Raw genomic sequence first — 23,260 nt, forward strand, 5'->3', positions numbered from 1 at the left:
ACCAAAGAGCAAAAAAAGAAAAGGGGCTGGGAGGATTCCCCAATATGCTGAATGAATACTTATATGAATGTAATATTCAGTCACTCTCTGATGCGTTTCGGGCATGAAAGTGCTCTTCTTCAAAGGCCATTGTATTCTCTAATATCTTTCTTTGGGGATTGTCTCCTATCTCAGTAAGAATATCTGCTAAGATATTCTTGCTGAACTGGCAGACCTTCTCCAGAGAAAGATGTTAAGAGTGCTCAATTGCCTCTGAGGAAGAGCACTTTCATGCTCGAAACGTGTCAGGCAACGACTGAATAATACATTCTTCAGTTTTCATTCAGCATCTTTGGGAATCCCCTCCCCATTTTTGTTTAGGTCAAAGTTTCCCTCCCCCCAGTCACTCAGCACTTCTAACCACCAAAAATCCTCTTTCCTTCCTATCTGCATGGCCTCATCTCAGTTTCTCGGTCACACTGGAATGCAATGGAATTCCTGGGAACTGACTTCTATAGAGAAAGCACTGTATAGTGCTACCAGGGTACATGGCACACGGTCATTTACATACCAAAAAGTCAGGTCCCTGCCCCAAGGTGCTTACAATCGAAATTCCAATGTAGAGAGACAGCAAAGAGAGAGAAGGGGAAGAGCAAGAGGCAAGGCCAACAATACAGAGAGGAAAGGGGCTTTTTGGTCATGGGCATCAACATAACTGACAAAGGGGATGATGAGCTTGAGCAAGGCAATGGAGAACGGAGGCGTGTAAGGAGAGACAAGGGAGACGATGAAGGGGCAGAGAGACCAAGAGCTTTGAAAGCAACAGCGCTAGCGTCAGTATCTCCAATAAAGGATCACTACTTCTGCTGATGCTGAAGAGCAGTTCTGTCCACAATCAGATGTCATTTGCATAATGCGAAACATCTGCACCATTTTATTCTGCTCACTTGCCAAAACTGGTTCTCCTAACTGCAGAATTTGCATAGTTACCCCACCCCCCACATACACACACAGTTTGCAGAACATTAGTGAGCCTTTCTATGAAGCAAAAAGCACACTGTGACCTCCATCTAGAGATGCACTTGTTTGTGTGCAACTAGTTGCGCACAACAGCTAGGGGCCCCAGACAGGACGCACGTCGCCTTCTAAATTCAAAGATATATCTAGTCAGTTCACTGAGGCATGGATAAGCACTGTGATGTGCACGGCATCTGTGCACGCTGCATCCATCAAAGCCTGCTTCTGATGTGGATTTTGATTGCTGGATTGGGGAGCATGTACAGAAATTCTAAGCATTAGCTATTGACTCATATGAGACACTCCCTCAGTGACTCCACACTGCTCCAGGCTGAGCCTTTGGTGTTGCAATGCACAGAGTTCCCTTGGAGCCAGGACTTGGCTCTGGAAATCATTTCTATTGCAGCACCTCAGCCCTGGAAAAATGTGGTGCAAAAGCAGAGAGCAAAGTGCTTTTGTGCATGTGCAAAGTGACTCCCACTCACACCACCGAGTGCTTTTCTAGAAGTCACTTCCAGCAGCAATGGTAGCCCCAAACCAAGGATACAAAAGGAAGGACCTCAAAGGTCATCTCTCCTTCCCTAGTCCCTCCCGGTTTATTTCCTAGCATATCCGCCCTCAGCATCCTGCCTTTTCCCAGCTTCCACACTCCAGCCTCTCATGTGGAATCATCCACATTGGCACACCAAATACACCACCTTTCAGCTTCTCTCGTGGCAGAGCCTGGGGTGGGTGTGTTCATGGCTAAAACAGGATCTGAACCCTTGTCTTCCAGTCGCAACTTCAAACCTCTCTACATCGCACCAAACCTGTGCCCTATTCGTGGACCTGCAATGTGAGAAGGAGGCATGGCAGCTAGCTGCAGGGTGCCCAAGACGGACCGGCAGATGCCTAAGAATGTGGGGCTGACCCATCCAACAATGTGATTTGATTAACGCTTTTCGAAATTGAGCTGCGGTCTGGGGGTGGGAGCTGCAGGGTGGAAGCCTCTCTCTCTCTCTCTCTCTCTCTCTCTCTCTCTCTCTCTCGTGTCTTGCAGCAGGGAGACTCACCCATGCTGCAATGCACTGGGAGAAGTCTGTGCTCTGAGCTCCCTCCTCCTTCCCTCTTACCCCAGCAGCCAAACCATCAGCATGCAGTTCCCTTCCCTTTAATTACACGCTCCAATGGTGGAACATGCCAGCTCTCCTGACTGCTAAAGAGAAGGGTTTTTAGAGGCCTTTTGTGCAAACTGCAAAATGGGGCGACCGCAGTGCTGCTTGTAGCTGAGGGGTTTGGTTTGTGGGTGTGTGTCCCCCCCCCAAATTCCTTCCCACTACCTGCTTCGTAAACACACACACACACACACACACACCCCACCACGGGACAGCTGGAGCAATTAACACTCTGCATGCTGCCCTATCAAAAACCATTGGAGTGGCAAACAGAGGACAGGCAAGCCTTGCTGTGGGGAGGAGGAACGAGCCTAGGTGAGATTGGAAGATGGCAGACTAAGAGCGGATGCTTTTTGCAGGGCCCCTGGTAGCTCAGGCATCTGCTGCAGGGAGATAAAAGTGCAGCTGGAGACGGGTGGGAGTGAACCAGCAATCCTCCAGAGTGGCGCAGGAGAAGAGCACTCTAGAAACCCTGCAGGAATGCAGTCATTACAGTGCAAAATGCAGAGATTTAGCAGAGAGCAGCAGGACATATGCCAGGGGTGTAGCTAGAGGAGGGGGAGCCCGTGTTCACCCCTCTCTCTGGCGGCCCCTCGGAGTGAGGGAGATAATGAAGAAAATAGGGAGGGGTGGAGCTGGGGGCCCTCAGCAGCTGGGGCCCCGGGTTCTTTGAACCCATCTGCTCAATTATAGTTACACCCCTGAAATATGCTGTCCCCTATTTAACTACTCATTCTTCATTTTCAGCTAATTACCAGTATCTGATACACCATATTACAGACAGGGGAAAGTACAGACGGGGGAAAGTCCCTAACAAGGTTGTCAACTTTTTTTCCTGGCAAGGCTCCTATGTCTTAAAAGCTCTATAACAAGCCGAAGCTCAACAGGCGAGGCTTTTTCTGGCACAGAGATGCAGCAATGGGTAAACACCATCTGATACAAATACGACTACGACTAATATGTACGCCGCTTTTCAACAAAAGGCCCCAAAGTGGTTTAAATAGATATAAATGAGTAATAAAATGGTTCCTTCTCCCCAAAGGGCTCACAATCTAAAAAAGAAACGTAGGATAGACACCAGAAACAGCCACTCGAGAGGTTGAATAGGGCCAGTCTCTCTCCCCCAGTATATAAAGGGAACCACCACTTTAAAAAAGATGCCTCTTTGCTCAGTTAGCAGGAGACCTGATGAGCTTCCTTCTATTGTGCAGCTATTAAAGTGAAGGAGCCGTGCTAGAAAAAGATACTGGTAACCAAAGGACATGCAGGCAACATTAGATTGTCAAATCAGAGGTGGAAAGAAAAACACTGGACCAGTGAATAACGAAGATGAAAACTGCTAAACTGTTGAAGATGAAAAGAGAGACAAGGTGGCCAAGAAATTGCCCATAAGGTGTGGCTAAGACAATTTGAAAAAGAAGGTCTTCAGTAGGAGGGACTTGAGGCAGCCTGAAAAAACAGAGAGGGAAATGGAAGCAATTTCAGGTATCAGGAAGGAACAGCACAGCAGGAGGCGCAAAGGTAGGAGTGAAAGAAGGAGGCAAAGGTAGCAGCAGCCGAGGAGGCTTAATGAAGTACAAGGAACAAGAACGGGAGTGGATCTGCAGAGGAGAAAGAACCAGGGGCAGAAAGCCAACAGAGAGAATTAAAGATTAGGATTAATTTAGGGTTGCCAACCCTCCAGGATTGGCCTGGAATCTCCAGGGATGGAGTTCTGTCCCCTGGTGTCTATTGAAAGCTTAAGCTATCTTGGAGATTTTATGACTTGATATTATGAAAAGATATTGGGGACAGGGGAAATCTCCAGGAACGACTTCAGTCAGAATTGGCACCCCTAAGTGGGATGTCAGGATCCAAGTCATTGAGGGAAAGAGAGAAATAATTTAGCCACACCCATCCAGATAAAGAAGAAGGTGCGTTTCTGAGTACCTGAAACTTACATGGTTACAAGTACCCCAAAAGGTGTGAAGACATCTAAACGTCCTCATATACATGCTGTCTTAAGCCTGCAGGCAATGGTACCCGCCCCCCTCGCCCGAACAGCTCCTGTATAATGCCTTATGTGGGGATACGCTCACAGAGTCCAAATACATCTTTTCATCTACCGTATCGTACGTCATCCCTGCCTCTTGCATTATGACCTATATTGTGGCATTGCATGGCGCTCTTGCAGCTTGATCAGCTTCCTTTGGGTCCAGAGAAGGAAGACGTCTTAGCAGGGCCGGCATCAGGGGTCTGCCAACTCAGGCACTGGCCGAGTGCCCCAAGTCACTGAGGGGCCCATGGCCAACCTCTGAGGCCCTGGCAAAGAAAGATGGCAGCCACCAGTGCAGCCCCTGAGAAGCACTCCAGGCTACGGCTGCTGCCGCCGCCGCCACCACCACCAAGAAAAGCCTCCCGCAAGGATCTGTGGGGGCTTACCTTAGTGTTGGCAACATCTTGGAGCACTCTTTGGCAGCTGTGCTCTGGGCACTGCATTATAGGTAAAACCTGGGAAGCTGCCTGATACCGAGTCAGATCGTTGGTCCATTTAGCTCATTATCAGCTGCACGGACTAGCAGCAGAACTGCATGTTTCCAGGCAGGGGCCTTTCCCAGCCCTACCTGGAGATGCCAGGGAGTGAACCAGGGACCTTCTGCATGCAAAGCAGATGCACCGCCACTGAGCTACTGCCCCAACCCCAAAGATGGTGACTGCCCCACTCCCACTCCCACTGGTAAGAGAGTGAGCAGAGGTACTTAGCTGAGAGTACCCTCAAATCTGATGCGGGCACTGCGTCTTGGCTTGATAACTGTACAGAACCCAGCCTACCTAAAGAAGGATTTCTCCTTGCCGTTTATGGCTCCTGGCCTGACTCAGCCTACTAAGTCACATAAGACTCCAGTTCGAAGCATTCATTTGGCAAACACAGCCATGCCAAGATACCCCCATGTCTCCAAAGGGCAATGGGCATTTAATGCTTGCTCAGAATTCCAGTTCTGGAACAATCATCTAGTCCTCATGGCTCAGTAATGAGAAAGGGGACCATATTCTGTGCCAAGAAATGTATGAATTTCTTGGCCCAGAAATAATTTGATACAAAGCTTCAAATTATACAAAGTAGGATATATGAGCTTCATTTGTTTAATTTATTCTGCTTCTACTGGCCATGGAGATGGGCCAAGAGTGACGCAAGGCATTCAAGTCCACTGCCTCAATCACTGCAGGTCTTCTTCAGCTTTCTGTGGAGATTTTATTAGCAACTGCCCAGATGGTTTGAAAGTTATTTTCTTTGCAGCCATAAGGACTAGAAACCTATACACTTGCTTTTTAAAAGCTGACATATGTTTAACTGTGTGATGGACTTTACTCCAAAATAGTATGAAAAATGTTCTTTGTAATGCCCGATCATACAATCAGTCCAGAAAGTGATATGGAATCTCCATGTTCAGAAGGAGCCTGTATTTATTTTAGATATTGATATCTCCCCTTGAGAGATATCAATGATATCAAATATATCTCTCAAGGATATGATAGGATAGGATAGGATAGGATAGGATATCATGATGATATCTCTCAAGGATATTATGGCCCGGAAGGATATCTCTCAGGGATATTATGAACATGACTGGGGTAGGCCTGAATTTCAGTGGCAGAGCACCTGCCTGGCATGCAGAAGGTCCCTGATTCAGTCCCTGGCATTTCCAGGCAGGGCTGGGAAATGTCCGAAACCTAGAGGGCCTTTACCAGTTTGTGGAAACAATTCTTTTCTAGAGGGAGCAATGGTCTGACTTGGTATAAGTCAGCTTCCTATGTAACCTATGCCCAACGCAGCATACCAGAAATTAAAACAAATGCGCCCAATAAAAAATGCAACAGGAGATACTAACTAAAGAGACACAGTCGCAGAATTACAAATCTACAGATTAAAAGCCTGCTGGAGCAAGCAAGCTTTGACTCTATTTAATCTATTGGTTTTTATTACCTGGCAGAAGGCCAGCAAGGGTGGGCCAAACTCTAGGAAGGGAATTCGAAAGCTTAGGATGCCACTGATTACCTGGTGATGGGAAGCATCAGTGAGAAGTGGATTATTTCATTTATTTTATTATTTACTTGCTGCATTTATATCCTGCTCTTCCTCCAAGAAGTTCAGAGTGGTGTACAGGGTTATGTTTATCCTCACAACAACCCTGTGAAGTAGTTTAGGCTGAGAAATAAGTGACTGAGAGATACGTTTATTCTCACAACAATGTGAGGTCGGTCAGGCAGCGAGATAAGTGACTTGCCTAGAGTTACCCAGTGAGTTTCGTGGCTGAACAGGGATTTGAACTCACGTCTCCCTAATCCTAGGGATCCTAGACCAACACTCTGACCACTATACCACACTGGATTGGATATTGTCTCAGTGCCCTGCTTGTGGACTTTCAAGAGACTTCTAGTTGACCACTACAGTAAGAGGATACTAGACCACTGGTCTGATCCAGGGTTTTTATATTATATTCTTATTAGCCTTCTAACACATTTCAGGAACCCCGATCTTTATGCTCTCTGATCCCCAGACTTTTGCATTTATATATATATATATATATATATATATATATATATATATATATATATATATATAAAAATATCTATATCTATCTATCTATCTATCTATCTATCTATCTATCTATCTATCTATCTATCTATCTATACTTTTTATTGTATATATACCTGTATTTGAGATATATATACCCTCAGACATGGTATTGGGTAGAACACATATTCTACAGAGAAAGTGACAACATAGAACCTTTCCTTCTGACCAAAAGAGAGGCAACCCTAATACAAGGTAAGATGAGGAGTCACTTCATGTAGTGGATTCTGACACTATAAGAAGTTGCAGAGAGAGGGACAGACACAAGCCCTTTTTACATGTTGAGGTCATTCACACATTCAAAAAACTGTGTTCGACCCAGGTTTGGGAGCTGTGTGTACTCCCAATTTTTGGTTGTGCAGAAGCAAGGTAGGAGGAAAACCTGGGTAGAAGTGATTGTGTGGAACCAACGTAGGAGGAAAAGCTACCCAAGTTTTCCTCCTACTTTGCTTCCACACAATCACTTCTGCCTAGGTTTCCCTACCTTGCTTCCACACAACTGAAAATCCCAAACCCAGGTAGAACACAGTTTTTGATTGCGTGAATGACATGTTCAACACTCATACAATCTGTGTACAGTGTACATGATACAGATCTATGCGTGGGCGTGTTGCACCCAAGTTCAACATGTTATGTGGAATGCAGGTACAGCAGTACAATTCCTTACTAAACCCATGCATTTGAGGGTCCTGTCAGGGGCGTAACTACTATTAGGCAAGGGGAGGCGGCTGCCTGGGGGCCCCCACGCCTCGAGGGGCCCCCCAGAGGCATGTCACATGACAATATATTGTGAAGTGTGTGTGTGTGTGTGTGTATCAGCAAGGGGCCCATTTTAAAATTTTGTCTCCGGGCCTACTCCAGCCTTGTTACGCCCCTGGGACCTGTACTCAGGTTCACTTGTAAAATGAATGCACATACATTCATTCACACAAAAGCAGTACATGTGTACAGACATCGGTCTGAATAGGGCTACACATACACTATTCTCCAGGAAGTTTTCTGGTGGTGGGGGGGCTTGAATGGGGCCTGCACAAGAGACCTTCCTAATGGGTCACATATTAATTAGTAGAAAGGAGCAGAGGAGGGGGTGCCATCTGGATTTTCCATCCAGAGCATCAAAATAGGCCCACATCCCGACCCATGCTTCTGGGACCATTTCACACCAAGCACATTAACCATGGGGGAAAAATATTGTGGACACGGAAGCAGAATCCAGATTTTTTGGTGAATATCCCACATCTGCTGTGGCCAAATTTTGAGGCTGATTCCAGGGGTGCACTTCAGTAAACTACTGTGGTCAAAAGGTGATGGAAGCCCAAAACGGAAGGTCATCCAACCATCCCTCTCAATTTCTCTCCTAGAACTACATCAGCCCTCATTATCCTGCCTGGTTTCAGCTCCTACATTCCAACCTCTCACATGGAACCATCCACCTTGGCCAACTTCTCCTCCCCCATCACTTCCAGCTGCCAAAAGCTCTCAAGTTCCCATCATGCCCTATGAATGTTGGCAAGTTGCCCGAGGTTCTGCCCAGCTTACAGACCACCCTTACCAGGTTCAGCATGTCTCTCAGTGGCTAATGGAAGAGGTTCTGTGCGCAATGCCAGAAGCAATTTGAGCAAGAAAGAGAAGGGTGTTCCCCACCCCCCTTTCTACAATGCAACAGAAGCAAGAGAGAGAGGGAAGAAAATTATTACAGCACCCCACTCTTCTCCCCCCCCCCTTCCTCTAACTGGGCACCTCTTTAACTCCAGAGTATCTGTAAAGGCTGCTGCAATGGTCTCTGACAGGATGCTGACCTAAAGTGCAAGGGTGCACCCACAGAGTCACTTCATGTGTTAGGTGTTTAATGTGTACCCACATTCTACATACTATAAACACACTGTCCAGCATTTTAAGCCACATTTACTATGCAGGCAATCCATGTGTAATCAAACCTCTCTGCAGCATGTACCCACAAGGGGAATAAATGTGTGCCCTGCCCTATAACATGTAAAGCAGCACGTATATGGGGTTAATAGGAAAAGTGATGGGATATGTCTAAAATTCTAGCTTGCAGGGCTGTACTGCAGCCAAGTGTTATGTTCAGGAGGCAAGCACCAATTACTGATAGCTGTGTTTTTAAAAACATTTTTATCCCACCTTTCTGTTATGGTAGACTTCATGGGATTCCCAGGCTGTCTCCCATCCAGGCACTGACCAGACCCAGACCTGCTTAGTTTCAGTGAGGTGACTGCATCATGTGCTCCCAGACCATGTCCTGGGACCCTGGTTTAGAGTAGGCAAACTCAATGATAACAAGTAGGACCCAGGCTGCAATTCCCCTTTTGCCCCACCAATTGTGGCTCCAATCAGCCATCTTGTGTGAGGAGAAGGCTGGAGGAAGCAGTTACCTGCAGTTACCTAGCAACTAACAACCCCTGGGAAAAGCCAGGTAGTTCCTCACATCCTGCCTGAGTGGAACGGAACAGCCAGTTAGGCTGAAAAGTGGTGGTCACAATGAATTAGTGATTCAGATTCAGAAATCTAAGTTTGTTCCCCTTAACCTTTTAGGTGTGGCAATGAAGAAGGGGGGGAAAGCACACGAGTAAAAGCACCATAACCTGCATTTGTCCAGAGGGCCAACTGGCTACTGCACATGCTTCTCTTTCCCTTACCCTCTGGATAATTCAAGAGGAGCTCCAAGCAAGCTGGAAGGATGCCAGTCCAACAGGGTAGACAGTTCCCAAGTTGCAGTCCAAGAAGATAAGAAAGGTCTCACCTCCCACATGCAGAAGCTCCTCAAGCCAGGATCAGAAGAAAAGCAAAAGCAATTCCAAAGTAAAATCCGTCTAGGGTGGGAGTTGCATTAGAGGGGCTTCAGTGAAGCAGGATGAAAGCCATGCTGTGCTGATTCATCAGTTCAATTTCCTTTTACCTGCAGTGAAGACGTTTGCCTGTTCGGTGGGAAACACACCTTAGGGTGCTACCGGGTGTAGGAAGGGGACATGGCCATAGCTCCTTTTTCAGGAAGATCGGTGACAAGGCCAGCCTGGTCTTTGCAGGAGAAAACAGGATGGGTTGCGAAGCCTCTCCTTCCTTCCAAAAACAACCATGGAAAACCTTGCTAGGTGCGTACCACTGCCAACGTCTTGCCAGTCGCTGATGCTAAGATAGGGAGGGGTCCCAGGCTGGACATGATTGCAGCTTGCTCAGATCACACCCACCCTATTGGGTGCTCGCCCGAGGATTATCGGAAAAGAGGATCGCTCAAGCACAGTTTATTACTGCAGTTCCATAAATCTTCACGAGGCAAGGCAGAACGAGACAGGCAGCCGGGCCGTGAAAGCAAGCAATAGCACTCAGCAGAGCATGAAAAATAGTCAGAGAAAGTGATCATCTAGAAATGGACCACGAAGAGAGAGAGAGAGAGAGAGAGAGAGAGAGAGAGAGAGAGAGAGCTACTGCAGGAGAAAAAATGGTATTGGGAGGAGTGGTGGACAGGGGATGAAAGGAAATAAATAAAAAGTCCTCAGAGTGATGAGAATCTTCAATGTCCAGCCATTAAGGAGAGAAGGAAGAGAGGCATGCTCCTGTTCCCAACAACTGCTGCAGCTGTCAAGACGTGAGTCTTTCCACTCTGCATACGCAGCGCCTGAGGAAGATGCAAGCTGTTCGTTGGCTCGCTGGAGTTTCCCGATATGGAGATAACCCCTTCCGTTCCATACTGCTGCTAGTGAATCCAGGCCCTAGTTTCCCACCTCTATCCCACCGTGTTCCAACTCTCATTGTGGTCTTGCTCCATTGTCCCTGGCTGACTTTGATCTGGGGCTCAGTCCCATAATTAATTTTCAAGGCTGAGAGATGCAGCCTCAGGGCATTTTAAGTGAAGGTGATGAAGAGTTCAAAGGCAACTTCCCCATGAGGAAAGGCCATAAGGTTGGGTCCAGGCTATATAAGAGAGTGCCTCCTTTGTCATAAACCCTGTCGCCTGTTACAATCTTCAGGAGAGTTCTGGTTATGGTTGCCACAAGCTCATTTGGTGGCTGCCCCAGGGCTTTGGAATATGTTCCCTGCTGAAATAAGAGCATCTCCTTCTCTATTTGTTTTCAGCGACCCTCAAGACTCTCCTGTTCTCGCAAGCTTTTAATTAGTATTAATTTAAAGAAGTTTAAGAATTTGTTTTAATAACTGTTCTATGCTATTGTTTTTATTGTGTCATGTATTTTAATCTGTATTGACTTTTAAATATTTTAAATTTTGTACACCACCTAGAGATCTACATATCAGGCAGTATAAAAATATGATTGATAGATAGATAGATAGATAGATAGATAGATAGATAGATAGATCTAGCCAAAAAGTGACAATGAAGGGGAATCATGCTGTCATCATCAGCTACTGAAAAGAATGTTAGATGACAGCAAAAAACAGGATTGTTCACCCTGTTGGCTGAAGACAGGCATCAACACTGGGCCATAAGCAGTTGAGCACACATAAGCTGAAAGCTTGAGTTTCTGCAGAGCTGGTGGGAGCTCTGGGGCAGGTCACAAGGGGGGCAATATGGACATATGGGGAGACCCAGTACACCACATACCAGAACTGAATGAGAGATCTAATCAGGGTGACAAGTATTAGGAACAACAGGAACTGAGGTCAGGAGTAGCCAAGAGGACAGCCAGTAGTCAAATAGTCAAGAAGACAATTTATGTACTACAATCATAGTACCACAGAGACCCCAGAGTCAGAGTCAAAGAGAGCTATAGTCAGATGTCAGGTAGTATGTTCAAGGAGAAGGAAGTGGGAACTGGACAGCAGGGAACCCTGAAGAGGCACCTCAACTCAAGTCCAAGTGGACTGTTGCTCAGTCAAAGGTTGAGGCATGATGGAGAAGTGTCTATAGGCAGGCCAGGCTAAGAATGGAGAGACGTAGAGCCATTCTTCCTCCAGGCCAGACTTGAGTGACTTTCCATCAAGGGCACCAGCACACAGGTGGTTGAGCTGGGCCCTGAGGCAAGTTGTGCTGGGCCCTGAGGCAAGGCCAGACCCTCCCAAAGAGGCCTAGCAATCCCCTGGACACCCAGTCCACCCCATTCTCCCCAAGGGCTTACCAGGTATGTGGATGGCAATGGCAGCAAGAGCAGGCTCAGCTGCTCTCCCCATTTTACCACTGCAGGAGCCCCTGGGAACTGAGGAGTTACTTTGCCAAGACAAAGACCATTGCTGAGTGAGAAGGAAACTGCAAGGAGGAGCAGCCACACAAGTCGAGACTCATCAGCAGCTCCTCCTCCTCCTCCGATCTCCCCATCACCATCTCCCCTCCTCCGATCTCCCCATCAGCAACCAGCCAATGGGAGCATCCCCCTTTTTTGAAGTAAGCTCCCATTGATGGGGTGTGACTGACCACTTTGAAGCCAGTGGCTTGGGTGCACAAATTGACTTGCACTGCTGCTAAGCACGTGTGTGTGTGTGTGTGTGCGCGCACACACACACACACACATGTGCTTAGCAGCAGTGCAAGTCAATTTGTGCACCCAAGCCACTGGCTTCAAAGTGGTCAGTTGGTCCCAGGTGGGCCCTCAAATAGGTGGGCATGGGACCCTGGGCCCACGTCCAACTCGGCCCACCTCTGGCACCAGCTATACCAGCATACAAACCAGAAGGCCAGAGGTTCAAATCCCTGTCAACGCCAACAACAGGGGGAGAAATAAGTGGTTTAAACTACAAGTAGGTAAGTTCAGGTTAAACACTGGTTATTTCTTACCTAAGAACGCAGTCCAGGAGTTTCCTTTCTTAATTAAGCCCATTATCTTCAAACTGCATTCTCATGATTCCTGGAGTTCCTTGGCAGCTTACTAGAGATTCCTCAATGCAATGATGAGTAAATGGCAGAAAATGCCCGTTTTCTCCTGCCATGCAGTTGCATGGGTGTGTTCTACAGCACTCTCTCTGCACACTTGACAATCAGAGCCAACAGGCCTTGTGGGTACCTAATGAAAAATGGAGTGAACCTTAAAGCACAGCCCCAGCAGCCTTTGCAACAGCTCAGGCTTGATGCTAAGGGGTTTTTCCGCAGACACACGGATGCAGAAAGGGCTACCTGAGGGTGGGAAATTAGAAAATCCCTGAACTGAGCCAAAAAGGTGGCTCATAACAATAAAGCTACAATAGAAGTTAGATGTCAGACAAAATTATATTCATACAGCATTGTCTCTACAGAAGCAAATCAAATTCCTTGGAACCAAATCACGCTGCATCTTGGCAGCTATCATGACAACTCAAACCACCTTGTTAGTCATGGCCAAATCTATACTATTTAACAACTAATGAAACACCTGTCATTATGATGCAAAGGGGATAAATGACAAACATATGGGAGAAAGCAATGGAATGCAACTGGGGATGCCATTGTGGGCCAGTAATCTGGTCCCTGCTTTGATGACCCCATCCACTGAGAACTAAGCCTGCCCAAATCTGCTTAACCCCACTTGCTCATTTGCAGAGTTCCATTTTAGGATCTATTTCTTGGTCACACCAGAGAATGAGAGAACATGGGGAACTGAATTATATGTAGACAAATAGCTCAATTTTGTGCTGTAAATGCAGGATTAGGACCAGTTCCAGCAGTTTTCTTCTGGCTGATTATTACAGTGGATGTGACTGCAAGCAATGCAGAAGATCCTTTGCAGCACCTATCCAGCAAATGCAATATCTCCATTCCCACTTGTGTAAAATGGGAACTATGTGAGAAGCTATTGCTAGGATGTCATCACTCCAGCCTAGAAACACTGGGAATTGTAGGAGGAAGAGGAAGAAGAGATGCTGCTGTGAAGGATATAACACGATTCCCAAATGCTCACAGTGCTTCACATGCATTATAGCATTCAACAACCCTGTAAGGCAGAACAGTATTGTCCTCATATTAAGATGGGATGATAAGGCTGAGAGACAGAGGCTCACCTAAGGCCACCCCTGGTTATATAACAGGGCTAGGGATCTCTAAGAAATTCTCAGCACCCTCATACAACTATAGTTCTCTGGTAAAGCAGGATCACATGGCCAACACTCAGAAACTCAGTGCACACCCAATTTGGCTTCTGTTATAGCACAGCGCACACCAAGAATTCCACTTTAAAAAAAAGTTTCTAGCCCTTAAGGCTGAAGAAATAATGCCCCACTCCCACCCCATGCCTGATGAAATCACAAAAGCCAGAGAGGGGCTCGGGAGGATTTGTTTCAGCATGCTGGACAGTTCCTTGTTCTTACTCAGTTCTTTGCACCGACACCAACCCCAGACTCCGCTTCTATACACTTGCCAAAGAAAAATCCCAGTAGTTCACAAATCTGTCGGTGACATGGAAACTGAATAAATTATGCCACATATGCACATGTCAGCGAAGCAATCTAAATTCTGCATGGAGAGAAGCTGATTTCGTTTACCTGTATGAATTATGCAAAGTAAGCAGATTTGCATGCAGTGGCCCGTTTTGCATAATTTATTCTGCTTGTGCTGGTCACAGGGTAAGAGAAGGAGCTATGCAAGGCAATGAAGCCCCACCTCCTTTGAAATTTATGAAATATTATTTATTCTGCATAATGTATTCTGCTTCTGCCAGTAACCACTGAAGCCCCACCCCTGATTAGTAAAATTCTTCCCTGCCTTTGCAAGCTCCTGGATTTCACTGGTTACTTTCCATGCATTTTCAAGCCAAAATTCATAATAAGGACTAGAATATTGGCAAGAGTAAAAACAATAGGATTTCTGCCTCGGTACCAAGTCCTGTGCTTGGGCAGAGCACATGAAAGATCTGCCAGTAGCAGATCCTGCTTTTGCTTCACTTGTGCAGGATGCACAACAGCCTGACTAAAGCCCTACCCATTACAAACCAAGCCTGCTTTCTGTTTGCTATGAGGAAAAGGTCAGGGCCCTAAAGGCAGCAGTGGGACTACTGTGTGCTTGGAGGGAAACCTGTCAGCTCTGAGTGCCTTCCTCTGTGTGACAGAGACAAGCAGGGAGAGAGGGATAGGGAGGGGGTGGGAATGGCATGCAAACCCAGCCACCCAAAAACAATAACAGCCAAGTAAGCAGCCCTGAAGGCATTGCTCTAAGTCACTTTGTCTCTCGCTCAAGGAACTGCAGGTGGGAAATGCTGGTTATACTCAAAAGGGAGACATGTTCACTGCTGGGGTGAGGTTGGGGGTAAACCTGCACAGAATGTTATGATCACAGAAAGAGTTACTGGGGTCTAACAAGCACTTGATGCAATTTGATTCCGGTATTATTTTTATCAGACATAATTAAAAGTGTGGCGAGAACAAGCTTATCTTCCATGAGACCAAGAGGCAGAAATTCTACACTGCCTACTATATACAAAGAGATCTCAGTCATACACCAATGGGTCTTCCATAATAGCTAGAAAGCTGAAAAGTGGGGCACATGTATTTCAAGAGACCCCAGTAACTTTAAAAGTCTGGGAAAAGGGATGTGAAGCAAGTAACATGACATCTATCTCAAGAAATAACAGCCCAGCAGGTAGTAAGCTGAGTCAAACGTGTGATGGGGGGAAAGTGTGTATGAATTCACATGCTTGCCTCAGATTGCGGGGAACAAGGATTTCCAGAAGAAGCCAGGAATGTAGCTACGTTTGGAGAATGTAAGTGGCATTGACTCATACATGTACATGTATGTATATGGTACGTGCACTCTCTCTCTCTGTGCCCCTCTTGATTCCCTGATAGTATGTGGACTACTCTTCATTTGGATTTGCCTCAAGAAATGCATCCCTCCTTTTAGTTCACACTGATATGACTGTTATCTGCCTCAGCTAAGAATCATCTGGCTGGGAGGGAAGAAATGGCTTCCTAGTCCAATCAGTATATGTCATGAGCAGAGAGAAGGTGCACCACAGAAAAAAGGTCCCTGCAGAGCAAAACTGCTCAAGCAACTGAACCAAGCCACACACTATATGGGAGGGCCACCCCACGCCCCTCAAAATCACTAGCCTGACTTCAACTATACGTAAAAAGAAACCTCAGAGTGAGTAAAACCTTCTCAAAGGATCATAGCCGAGACAGAATAGAAAACTACAGTAGATCTTTTATAAATGTAAGGCTGTTTTGTAAGAAACTGATCCTCTGCAAGTTATTGATTTACTTAAAATATTTAGTGTTCTGCCTGAAAAATCACAGCCTTTTTGAACACCACTAAGGAGGAGGCGTAACAGATACTAAGCCTTAGTATTTGCTGGTGATCAGGGACAGGGCTTTTTCAGTGGTGGTGCCACTGTTGTGGAACTCTCTCCCCAGGAATATCTATAACTAAAGGCATCTTACCCAGGGCCCCCTCACCGGCATGGAGAGGATGATGCATGCAGTCTCCCTGTCAGGCTCAGCTCCTGCGCAGTTGAGATCAAAATGAAGGTGGTCTGAAAGTCTGCTAGGTTTTCAGTCCAGTGAACAAGCCAGACCTGGGAGCTTTAACAGAGGCCAGAGAGAGTACCACCTGATCTGCTCTGGCTTATGGTGCTTCCTTGACTGGTCTGGCTGGGCTTCTTGCCGTTAGAATGCATAGGGTGAATGCCACCAGCCTGAGAACTGGTGTGAGATCAAGTCTCGAAATCCCTCTGATTAACACTGTCAGTGTCGACAATGCCAAACATCTGGATCGGGACTGCTCACCATCCCCGATTCAGTTCTGGGAAAGGTGCATGCAGCCCCAGAAGTGGGATGCAGTTTGGAACTACAGGCACAGCACCCTTTTGCAGGCATAATTTCCCCACCCAGCATGGGATACTGGTGTGTACACATTGACATGGCTGGATAAAGAATAGCAGACTTGCAGCCATGTTGCCTTAGGCTTCAAACAGACTGGCCAGATTTTTTCTTGGCCTGGGAGAGGCCCACTGAGAAAAGAGTTTTAAGAAACTACAGTCTGTGCTGAGCACCAAGCAAAAGACAGTAAGAGTGGAATAAACAGGGGGCAAAGTAAGGATAGAAACAGAAGCCCACACAGAGCAATAACTGTCAGATGCTGGAGCAGAGACACTGAGCTGACGAGACAAGAAGACTGCAGCTACGGATGGACAGAGGTGTATTCCTGTTTTTCTTCACCATAGATCAAAATCATTCCAGAAAGCCAGCCATGTGATTGGGGAAGAAGGAGGGCCTCACCCTGTCTTCTGACCCTACCAAAATGCTCACAAAAATTGAGCCTGGGGAATTAGAATGTGTTTGCCCCTGCCATCGTGAATAATGGAGTAACTAAGAGGACAACTCCCACAGTAATTATTTGGCCCTTTAGAAGGAAACCCAGATTCAACGATGAATTTTGCTAGACTCTGACTCTGTAGGGGAAGTGCTTGTTTAAATGGGGGGGAAACCCTACTTGCATCTGGAAGGCTAGCATGTCAAGATGGAATGCTTTCACCTAGACTTCCCCGTGATGCACTGCCTTTTCTTTTTTGTACATGCAATCCTGTCCCAGCAACTTGAAGTAGTACTGCCGAAGAAGGGCTGTGCCATTCACTGTTTCTGAATATGGATTGAGGGGAGCTAAAAAATAGGGAGAACTCAGTTGCAAGGCAAGGGGTCTTATACTTCTCTTTGGCTGTGTTCACTGTCCCTTACCTGCTTTGCCAATACGATGTGACTTTCCTGCCCACCCCTTGGTCTGTCTCTTCCACTCAGTCCTGAAGCTCTTCTCATGAGCCATGAGAAGAGCTTCTACTCTGTCGGGTCTGCAGGGAGAGTGGGCTAAGCCTGCGCTCCCCGTAGACGATCAGAGTGCAGCCCTGGAGGGCCGGTGCGGCCACCGACACAACTGCTGGCTCCATCATGGAGCTGGCGGGGACTGCGGGCCGCGCAGCGCCCGGAAGTTCCAGGATGCCCCACACAAGTGTGTGGGGCATCCTGGAGAGACCCCTGAGCCCAGGAGGCTGCTTGCAGTCTCCTAGTCGGGGGTCTACGCATGTGTCGCCACGTACCGTGGCAACACATGAGCAACGAAATGAGGTTAACAGAGTGCTCGCTCCATTCACCTCATTTAAGGGGAGGGTGTTCTAGGTGGGCTAGCTGCCTTGGGAGCACCGGGCTTGCCCGGTGGTTCCCACGCTCCACAGAAAGTGGGCTAAGGGAGCTTAGCCCACTTTCCATTGATCGTGGGAATAGCCTCCCTGTCTTGGTCACATGTTGCATTTATTTAGGTATTATCTATCGCACCTGGGTCCTGTAGAGCTCAGAGCAGCACTGTAGCTTCCCAACAGCCCTGTGAGCTAGTTTAGGCTGAGAGGTAGTGATTGGCCTCAAGTAATCTAGTGGCCTGGTTCATACAGTCATTAGAATCTAGGTTTAATGTGGGTCACCAAGATTAGCATGATTGTGTGAACCCATGCCAAGGTGGTTTATAGATCAAAATGAATCTGAGATTCCTGCCTTAGCATGGTTCACACAATCATGCTAAAGTTGGTAATCCACATTAAACCTAGATTCGACCAATTGTGTGAACCAGGCCAATGACTTTCACAGCTGAGCACTGGTTTCAACCCAGATCTCCCCAGTCAAATTTGATGCTCTATTAACCATATCACACTGGCTCTGAATTAATTTCCATAGGAGTCCATTCAAATGTCCAGTCACAAGTCAGACACTGAGTGATGCACATGCATTTGTGAAGCAGACCTTGCCAGGGGGTGAGTGGGGGATGAATGAACGAATTCTGCAAAGGCAGGCATCAGCATGTATGTATGCTGGAGATCTGCATCCTTGCGACTGCCTTTCCTTTTGATGGGCTGTAGCTGTGCAATCCAAACACCGTGTCAGCACACCGTCCGGCGCATGTCACCCACCGAGCCACTCGCCTATGTGCTGATGCCTGTGGATTTACAAGGAAACGATTGACTTGTCTTTAGCACTTGCTTCAGCTTTTCCAACCATCAAGCCTCTAACCGGGTGCAGAAAGCCAACGCTCCCCAGTGGAGTGAGGATGCACGCAAGAGTCTAAAGTGCAGCCGTGCCCTGGGGGAGCTACCCAGCAATGTGTGCAGGAAGCGCTCTGGATTTTGACAAGCAATGGTTTTGATTTCCCTGTTCAAAGCCTTTTTGCTATATAGCAAGGCACAGACTTTCAGCTGAATCTTTCTGACTTTCCCAATCCATTGCTGGCCACCCAGTGATGCCTGCCTTCCTTGCTCCATTTCTGTTCTCCTCCCCAAACTACAGAGCTTCATTTAAGTCAGGGCCCTGCCCCTCAAATGGGAAGTAATAATAAGGAAGAGAGTTTGTGAAGATGCATGGAGTGCCTCTCATGTACTGCAACCAGCCTTCAGACACAAAGGCTGTTCTCGCGATCGTTGCTATCTAACCCTCTTCTACCCAGGTAGCTCTGGTCATCTGCAGCAGCAGGAGCTCTCCTGAGCCAGAAGCTCTGCCCTTGGGTAGCCCAAATCGGCTACCCAGCTTAAATGTGGAGAACAAACCCCTTCCTACCTCACCCACTGGTTGTGTGTACCCTCGCCGCTTCCAGGACTGTTCCCAAGTGCACGGCAGCCATGCTTGCTAGAGAGAAAGAATGGCTAGGCAGCACAGAGCTTCCACAATGCACTGTGTTGCTTGCATGGTGTATTATGGAATGTATGGAAGCCCTGACTTGCTCCCTCCCCTCCCAATTGCCATTGGGCTTGCTGCTATGCTGCTCATATGAGCACGTGGGTGGCAGAACCCTGATGGGTAGATAGTCGTCTAGGGGGAGGCAGGTAGGCTCCTGCCTTCCCCCCTATGCCCAAGCCACTCCTTTGTGGTCATGTGAATGACCTCTTTGATTCCTTGAGAGTGTGTATAGTCAAACAAAAAAACTGGAGTTGCATTGCATTTTGCCTCAGTGCATTGAGCCTGGCATGTCTCCAAGTTTAGAAAGCAAATATAAGACATGCTAATCAGCTGGCTGAAAGTGGATTCAGTTAATTGTCTTGTCGCTCCCCCATAACACCCACTTTTTTATTTTTAAAGTGCTGCATGTACATTTAAAAATGTATACCTTAAAAAAAAAACACTACAATTTTAAAATAATTCAAAAATTGCTCAAGGGAGGTGATTTTTATGACATCACTAGTTATGGCCAATCAGAGCTGTGCATGGTTGGCTTCTACTGCAAAGAACCAGAACCAGTTTCTCTTACTTTGATCCAAGACAGTAGATGGTACATAGCTAGTGCACTTCCTTAGCAGATACACTGCTGAAATTACAGTATATATGCCTGTATGCACATGGGGGTGGGGAGATTGTCTGTTTCTAGTTTTAGAAATAAAACCCTGATTACTAAGGACTCCATGGGTATCTCGAACATATTCACTACCATTTGCACTCAGTCTGATCTCTTCCCCTCATTCTTGACAAGGCAATCTAATGTAGACTGTAACCGTCTGGAGATACTTCTGTACAGCACCTAGCACCTTAAATCATTATATACTTACAGCAGTAGAAGGTACACTCAGCAGACAACGCCCCCAACTGCAGCTGCCTGCAACCAGACTAAATTATGCACATCATCACCAGAGTCATCCTTGACACCAGCTGATTTAGGCAGCTGAAAGTTATAGTGAAATGTAAGGAATGATGGTACTTGGCTGCCCTAGTGGAGTGCTATTCTGCATCCCATTTTTCTTCTTCCACCTGAAAAAGGGGCTCTCCATAAATCACTGAGGAACTCATAGAAAGGCAACACTGAGGCACTGCTGTGCGTGCAAGTGGTTAGAACCTTGAGAGTCCTGAGCTCTTCTGTGAGTCCTGAGCCAGCGTGTTGTAGTGGTTAGAGCGCTGGACTAGGACTGGGGGGACCCGAATTCAAATCCCCATTCAGTCATGATACTTGCTGGGTGACTCTGGGCCAGTCACTTCTCTCTCAGCCTAACCTACTTCACAGGGTTGTTGTGAAAGAGAAACTCAACTATGTACACCACTCTGGGCTCCTTGGAGGAAGAGTGGTATATAAATGTTTTTTTTTAAAGCAAGTTTCTAGTCCTCCATGTTGCACATCTGGAAAAAAATAGGGCAAAAGTCAGAGAAAAAATGGAAAAAAGCTCAAATTTATAACTGTTTTTCAACTTGTGTAATATCTACATGCCACCTAATGGTTCAGCGGGGAAATGACTTGCCTAGCAAGCATGAGGTTGCCTGTTCGAATCCCTGCTGGTGTGTTTCCCATCTATATCAGGCAGTAGTGATTCAGGAAGATGCTGAAAGGCATCATTTCATACTGCGCGGGAGATGCCAATGGTAAACCCCTCCTGTATTTTACCAAAGACAACCACAGGGCTCTGTGGTTGCCAGGAGTTGACACCGACTCGACAGCATACTTCACTTTAATATCTACAGTCTTTATTTTTAAAAAATATATGTTAACAATCCCCCCTTCCCCTCATCTTTGTTACCCTCAAAGATGAGGGGAAGGAGGGTGCTGTTCCAAATCTTTTTCTAGATAAAAATAAAATGTTTAGCTAGTTACATTTCTAGTTTTCCCAAGCCTCAGGATGGGTAGCAAGAACTAAAGCCACATTTGATAAACCCCCAAAGCTGAACTGCCATTAAAATAAGTGAAATTTGTCCTTTGGCTGCAGCCTATCATCTGCTATGCCTGCCACAATGAGATGCAAACGACATGAAGTACATGAATGAGGAAAGCAGTTGTGACTCTCTGGCTTGTGATACATTCCCAACGTGGGTCCTCACTTTGGAACAAATCATGCTACCCTAAAGCTGTAGATTTCCTTCACTTTGTTCCTTGTAACTTTAATAACTGCCACTTATCATCAGGGGCGTAGCAAAGTTGGAGTGGGCCAAGAGACAAGATTTTAAAATGCCCCCCCCTCACTGAAGCTCAGCTCATGAAGCAAAGAAATCTTAAATGAGGCTGAATAGTGGTAACAAAAAGAATAGTAAAAATAAATAAACAACTACAACTACCTCTCTCTCTCTCTCTCTCTCTCTATCTATCTATCTATCTATCTATATCTATATCTATATATATATCTCCTATGTGCCACAATAGAAAATCATCCTAAATTATTTTTTTAAAAGGTTTTGTAAATTGTGGACGATGCAAGTCATTTAATGGTACTAGAGAAAGACAGGCTGTTCTGGTAGCTCCAGCTCTTAACACTCACATCAGTTTCAGAGAATGGATACAACTGAAGGAAGCCAGGGCGGGTGAGCAGCTGGGTGAGTCAGTCATGTGTCTTGCCTCGGGGGGGGGGCCAAGGCAGTGGGCCCCCAGACAACTGTCTCCCCTTGCCCTATCATAGTTACACCTCTGCTTATCATGTACACAAGACTATACATTTACGAAGTGCTTCCCACTCTTGGTATTGTTCGTCATGCCTCTTTCCTGGACCTATGCTCCCCTCTTCTCAGTCTCTTATCCTTGTGTTAGCACCTCAGCTACTGACAATAAAGCCCAATTCAGACATTATGCGGTACAAGTGTACAGAAGCCTGTACACCCATACACGTGTTTGTGTGCATGACTGTACCTGGGTTCATTTTTAAAGTGAAGCTGATTACAGGCCCTTCAAATGCATGGTTCCGAAAGGCAGTGTCCTTCTGTACCTGTGCCCAGCATAACATGTGCATGATTATACAGATCTGTACCTGTGTACACTGTACACTTGACATATGAGTGTTGAACATAATATGTGAATGGGCCTTAAGACTCTTCATCGGCCTTGTTTTGTGTTATGCCAATCGCTCAATCACCTTACAGCTGAGCTGACCCCATGCGGGTCCAATAGAGCCCCACACCGCCACTCTGGTCCACAAATTGCACAAAATGGTGGAGAGGGCAGGATTCTGGACTGTGTCACTGAAAACAGAAGACTACATTCTGGATGCTCTCTCACACAGAAGAAGCTTCCTGCATGAAATAAACCAGCACAGAAGGGAAAGTGTCATGCGAAATCTCTTTCCCCAATGTGCTACTTAAGAAGGAAGGCATCTCTTTTCACATTCAAGAACACGACCCCTCACTGGCAGCCAAAAGTGGTGCAGTCCTGAACGCTGCTGGCTCAATCTATCATTTCATTCCATGTAATGTGTAGATTGGTTTGAAAAATCTCAGGCAATACTGGGGATGGGGGATGTCACTGCAGATGGGGACTAGGCTAGATAGACCAATGATATGGCTAAATAAAACCTTGTTCCATATGTTCAGTGGTTTCCATTTCAACAGAGAAAATCTACCTCTCATTTTCCAGAACATGAACATAATCGTTCAGCAGACCTGGTTTGACCATATTCCTGTCATGCCCTCGATTTCCGACAGTGAGGAGGAAGAGGAAGCTGTCAACTTTCCTGCCGATTCAGGAGTGTCTGAGGGGCAGAGCCCGGCTGTCAGCGTTCAGGAAACGGCTGTGGTAGATCCAACTAATGATTTAGAGCAGGCACAACAACCTGAGTCAGCAGAAAGCATGAGGGACCAATCCGAAGGAGAGCTATGCAATGAAACACCACTGACTCCACAACAGCGCAGG

At 46.6% G+C, this 23,260-nt stretch overlaps 1 protein-coding gene across 19 annotated transcripts in view; it reads right to left on the reverse strand.

Moving 5' to 3' along the window:
* SRCIN1 (SRC kinase signaling inhibitor 1) overlaps positions 1–23,260 on the reverse strand; it is a 402,584-nt gene that overhangs the window by 254,114 nt on the left and 125,210 nt on the right. The window contains exon 1 of one of the 19 annotated variants that reach the window (XM_053259963.1): positions 9,423–10,114. The exons of the other annotated variants lie outside the window; for them this stretch is intronic. The gene's annotated coding sequence lies outside the window, so the exon portion shown is untranslated. Of the gene's footprint in view, positions 1–9,422; positions 10,115–23,260 lie in introns of those variants that run through there. 19 annotated transcript variants of the gene reach the window in all.

Source organism: Hemicordylus capensis, chromosome 6 (assembly GCF_027244095.1).
Source record: "Hemicordylus capensis ecotype Gifberg chromosome 6, rHemCap1.1.pri, whole genome shotgun sequence".
Lineage (NCBI taxonomy): Eukaryota > Metazoa > Chordata > Lepidosauria > Squamata > Cordylidae > Hemicordylus > Hemicordylus capensis.